The sequence below is a fragment of the Camelina sativa genome, chromosome 18 (assembly GCF_000633955.1).
Source record: "Camelina sativa cultivar DH55 chromosome 18, Cs, whole genome shotgun sequence".
In the NCBI taxonomy this organism is placed as follows: Eukaryota; Viridiplantae; Streptophyta; class Magnoliopsida; order Brassicales; family Brassicaceae; genus Camelina; species Camelina sativa.
This window is the reverse complement of record NC_025702.1, coordinates 3,445,458-3,451,738: the sequence shown is the minus strand read 5'-3', so window position 1 is coordinate 3,451,738 and position 6,281 is coordinate 3,445,458.

Below are 6,281 nucleotides of genomic sequence, written 5' to 3'. Positions count from 1 at the left end.
CAGCCCCCCTCCCCCCCCCCCTTGGAAGGAGCGGTGGCTTAGCTCTTATGTGGAACAATAATGTGTCCTTATCCCTGATTTCAAAGGATGAGTGACTCATTAACGTTTCTGCAACCTATAAAAACAATAATGTCTACTTATCTTGTGTTTATGGTCATCCAAGACAAAGTGAACGTTATATCTTATGGGACTACTTTGAACAATTATCATCTCATCGTATTGATCCTTGGATACTCATTGGGGATTTTAATGAAATTATATCCAATCAAGAAAAAAGAGGTGGTCCTATGAGAGATGAATGGTCCTTTCGAAATTTTAGACACATGATTTCACAATGTGACTTGGATGATATTAACTCAAGAGGAGATAAATTTACATGGGTTGGAGAACGTTATACACTTACAGTTCTACACTTACAGTTCGAAGTTGTATAGACCGGTGCATGATAAATAGCATTGGTGCAGCAACATTCCCAAATGCGTTTGTTGAATTCATGGACTTCTCTGGTTCAGACCATAGATCATTATCTCTGCGACTAAATATGAGGCAAGAAACGCGTAACAGACGTTTGTTTTTTATAAACGCTTATGTGAGATTCCAACTTTTTTTCAAACTGTTCGGGAGGGGTGGAAAGGGAAGAATTTTTCTTCACCAACAACAATTACCACGCAGATAGCTAACTGTCGAAGGAGTATGGCTGCTTTGAAACATAAGTCGCAGCTTAATGCAGAAACAAGGATCAAAGCACTGCATTCGCAGCTGAATTCTGCAATGGAAAGCAACTTGTAAACAGAGACACAACGAGTACCGAAAATTCAAAGTGCTCTCACCAAAGCCTACTCCGATGAGGAACGACACTGGAAACAAAAAAAACATAAACCAATTTATTGAAGAAGGAGACCAGAACACCAGTTTCTTTCATGCTTGTGCAAAGACTAGATCCTCAAAGAACAGAATAAATTCCATCTATACTGAAAAAGGACATCTTATTCACAGCGATAAGGAAATTGGTGATCATGCACAAGATTTTTTCACCAAAATGTTTTCCAGTAGTGGACATTCGGTAACTCCAAATGATTTCGCAGATTTTGAAGCAACAATTATAGATGATATTAATTCTGCTCTAACTAGAGACTTTTGTGAACAAGAAATTTATGAGGCTGTGTGGTTAATTGGGGATGACCGAGCCCCACGACCAGACGGGCTTACTGCATGTTTCTATAAACGATGTTGGTCCATCGTTGGTCAAGATGTGGTTAATGAGGTACATGACTTTTTCAAAACTTCAACCATGACAAGAGGCATTAACCACACTAACATATGTATGATTCCGAAGATAGATATTCTTGAATACCTATCAGACTATAGACCAATTGCTCTTTGCAATGTCTTATACAAGATTATCTCTAAATGCCTTGTTAAACGACTCAAACCTCATCTTGATAGTATAGTATCTGATTCACAAGCTGCGTTTATTCCGGGTAGAATCATTCAAGATAATGTAATCATAGCACATGAAGTCATGCATGCTCTGAAATCCCGAAAATGTGTGTCCCAAACATACATGGCCGTGAAAACTGATGTTAGCAAGGCATACGACATAATCAAATGGAACTTCCTAGAAACTACTCTCAAACTCTTTGGTTTTTGTGATCGATGGATCATTTGGATCATGTCTGCTGCTCGATCTACTACCTATTCAGTCTTAATAAATGGCTCACCTCAGGGAATCATTAAACCAGAAAGGGGAATCCGTCAAGGAAACCCTCTTTCCCATATCTTTTTATCCTCTGCTCAGACATTTTAAGCCACCTTATAACATCATATGCCCAGGATGGAGACATCAAGGGTGTGAAGATTGGTAATGGCGTTCCCCGAATCACTCATTTACAGTTCGCAGATGACTCTCTCTTCTTCTGTCAAGCGAATAGAAAGAATTGCCAAGCTCTACGAGATGTTTTTGACGTTTATGAACACTATTCAGGCCAAAAAATCAGTACTGATAAATCAATGATCACCTTTAGTTCAAATGTGTTTGGTTCCACTCAAGAAAGACTAAAGACCATTTTAAAGATCCCAAACCAGGGAGGAGGAGGCAAATATCTTGGTCTACCAGAGCAATTTGGGCGAAAAATAATGAAATGTTTGAATATATAATCGACCGAGTCAAAAAAAGAACTTCACACTGGACTTCTAAGAAACTTTCCCCTGCTGGCAAAGAAGTGATGTTGAAATCTGTAGTTGTATCCATGCCAGTTTACGCTATGTCCTGTTTCAAATTGCCTAAAGGAGTTACATCTGAACTTGAATCTTTGTTAATGAATTTTTGGTGGGAAAAGAGTTCTCATCATCGCAAGATTCCATGGATATCTTGGAATAAACTACAGTTATCAAAGAGAGAAGGAGGTCTGGGCTTCCGGGACTTGGAAAAATTTAATGATGCCTTGTTAGAAAAACAGGCATGGCGCCTCATTCAATTTCCGGATTCCGTATTTGCACGAGTGACGAAGGCTAGATACTATCCAGATGGATCCTTATTAGATGTAACTCCAAAACGATCCCAATCCTATGGTTGGTCATCTCTTCTTATGGGGATAGCTCTCATAAAAAAAAGGGTCACGGTTCATTGTTGGTGATGGAAAACTGATTCGTGCAGGAATAGATAACGTTGTAAACACTCAACAGCCACGCCCACTTTGCACCATACAACCAGGAGGATCTTTCTTGATACAGGAATTGATTAATAATCAAGAGCACAACCGCTCGTGGAACACAAGAAACTAGAATCTTTGAATACACCAAAGGACCATGACTTCATCAAAAACACTTATTTATGAAAGAAAGAAAGTCTTGATTAATTGATCTGGAACTATACTTTTTCTGATGACTATACAGTAAGATCAGGCTATTGGCTGCTCACACATGATCCCTCTGATCCACACCTTCCTCATTCTATTCCACATGGCTCTGTCGAACTCAAAAATGATTAAATCTAATGCCAAAAATCAAAAACTTTATCTGGCGTACCATCTCCCTCGCTCTACCTACAACCACAAGACTTCGGTCTAGAGGCATGAAAATAGATTCAACATGTTCCCGATGCAGACAACAAGATGAAACCATAAACCATGCTCTGTTTACATGCCCATTTGCTAGTTTGGCCTGGCGTTTTTCTAACACTCCTGCTCTCAATGTTAATCGCTTGTCTGATGATACAGAGGAAAATCTCTTAAACATAATAGATTATTCAACACGGAAGGATATCCCTCGTGAGACTGCCCTATTGCCACTATGGTTATTATGGAGGAATTGGAAGGCCAGAAACAACAATGTTTTCAACAATTACAGGGAAAGTGCAACAAAAACGGTTTTACTTGCTGAAGCTGAAACACAAGAATGGATTGATATAAAAGAGAATCGACTAAACACCCAAACATTTTCTCACCAGGTCCATCAATGGACAGCGCCACCAACCCCGATGGTAAAATGTAACTTTGACGCAGCTTTTGATTGGAATACTTCGCAAACTATAGGAAGATGGATAATTTGCAACAACCTCGGTTTACCTCTCTGCTGGGGCTCTACTGTTCTAGGACATACTGATTCCCCCCTTGAAGTGGAGACAAAAGCACTACTTGTTGGATTACATCATTCATGGATCAGAGGTTACACAAATATTATTTTCGAAGGGGAGTGCGAGAATCTCATTAAAATTTTAAATGGTGTCCAAATTAACAGATCCTTAACAAACTTTCGCAATGATATCCATTTTTGGGTATCAAAATTTACCTCAACATTGTTCCTGTTTTCAAAAAGAGAATGTAATACTGTTGCTCATAACTTACCAAAATATGGTTGTCGAGACAATAATTTCTACTCTGATTCTGTATCATTACCGGAATGGCTTCAGCAAAACATTTGTATTGATTCTTCTTAAAGTGAAATAAAATTCTATTTTGTGAAAAAAAAAATCTAATGAGAAAAATAATGTAACAAATATAAAAATATAATATAATTGTCAACTGGTACTTATTTTTTTTTCTTTTTCTAATATGTTATTTTTGAACTTGTAGATTATCTCCACATATCATGGATTTTTTGGTTGTTCAAATTATCAATTTTATCATCCTCGAGCCTTTAAATTAATTATTTTCTTATACCTAATCATCTAAAAAAATCTCTTATTCTTTTTATAATATTAACAAATTGAACGAGGTAAAATATATAAAAAATATACAGAATAAGATAAAAAAAATCTGGATATATTCACCAAATCAATAAGATAATAATCAGTTATACCAAATCGACATACATAAACATATTTTCATGACATATAATAAAATAAGAATATATAATTTATGGCAGTATGAATATGTCTTATTTTATTAATTTTGCAAAATTCTTTGTTCAGTTTGGTCATACGGTGGATGAGAGAAAAGAAAACAGAGCTCTAGGGGTTCTTGGAATAACAAATTTGGACAGTATGGATTTAAATATTTTGGCAAAGAAAGGATCTTCAGAAAACATTTCTCTTTACTATTATCACTATGTACTATACTTCTTACTATCTACATCACATTGTGAACAGCTTCAACATTATTAATAAAGCTTTAAGAGTTAAAAAAAAGAATAAGTGAGAAATCAACTAAAGTAAAAAGATAAATTAAAAGTCTAATCTAAAACTAAAATAATTTTTAATATACATTATTAAATATAAACTTCTAACACTATATATTCTATAACTATAAATTCATTCTGCAATAAATCAAAATTTTGTAAATTAAAAAAGCTAGACAGGTGTCATCTTATCTTAAAGCATAAAAGGAAGAATATAATCATTTTAGATTTTGGTTTTTGGATGAGGATTTAAACTTCATTATTGATTCTAAAATTTAATTACAATAAGTATTATATTTTATTTCAAACTAAAAAAAGTGAGAAATCCATTAAAATAAAAAATTAAAAACAAAACCTTTAATTAAAAATTAAAAATATAAAGAATAAAATCTAATCAGATCAATCAAAATCTTATGATTATAATACTATACTAGGTAACAACCTTCACTCTGTGTGAGATAGATCTATACAAATAAAATTAGAGTTATGAGTAAAAATTAAAATTCATTTGCGTAAAAACAATATATATCTAACTAATGTTTTATTTGTTTAAAGTTTCATTTATTTCGAACATGTTTCACCCGTGAAATATTATACCAATACTATTTAATAAGTCAATCCTCTTTTTTTTTTTTTTCATCTGATTTTTCCATTCATATAAGAAAGGATTACATAGTGTAGCTTTGTATTCTAATCAGAAGCTACTAAGGAAAAGTGATTTAAACAAAATCAGCTAAACCTTCCAAAAAATAGGCTCTAACAAGTTAGCCATTAAGGGAGAAAGAAACCTGGTCCTAAAGAGAGGGAAAGAATCTCTCATATTCAAAGAGTTCATGTAACCACCTGGGTGATCCCATGGATACATAAGATTGCAAAAACGCAAAATCAGGAACACTTTGAGCTATGAGAGAGGCACCTCGATATTATTCTGGTTTCTCTAATTGGACACTCCATTCTTGTATTCTAGTTAGTTGCAGAAGCATTTCTGATTGTTGATGAGCATAAAATTGGCTAAGCTTTTGGTCTGTTTATCGCACCAGTCAATATCGGTGATTCAGAAGCGAATATTATTTTTGAGACTTTGTGGCTATACATGCTTTGAGCAGCCCACAAGAAACTCTGAAAATCTGGATCCTCTTTGTTGAAAGAGTTAGCCAAAGATTTTCTGTTGTGTAGCAGAACTGAACCTCTTTCATCCCTAAGAACCCAAGCTGCACCTGAAACCGATTTCTTTTTTACTCTTGACGTGCCTATGTTGCACTTTAACCAACCAGCCGGTGGTGGTTTCCATTTTGTCACATCCCATATTTCCTCGGTTTCTACCTCTATTTCACATTCCAAGTCTACTTGTTGAGACAAACTCCATTGTTCTGCATCCTCTCTACTCTTTAGAACTGTGTCTAGAGGATCAAACATTTTTGCTTCAAAAAAGAAGGAATTTCGGTTCTTTCACAATCTCCAGACAATCCATGGGAATAACCTTCTAATCTCAATAGCAATAGACGAGATCTTTGCTATTGTATTCAAGTAGTGGAAATTGGAATGCACTGAGAGCTCATCAAACCCATTGGGAGGTGTAGGGAAATTAGATAGAGCCCATACCTGCCTCGCTAGTGTGCATGTAAACAACACATGGTTGATTGACTCTCCCTCCACTCCACAAA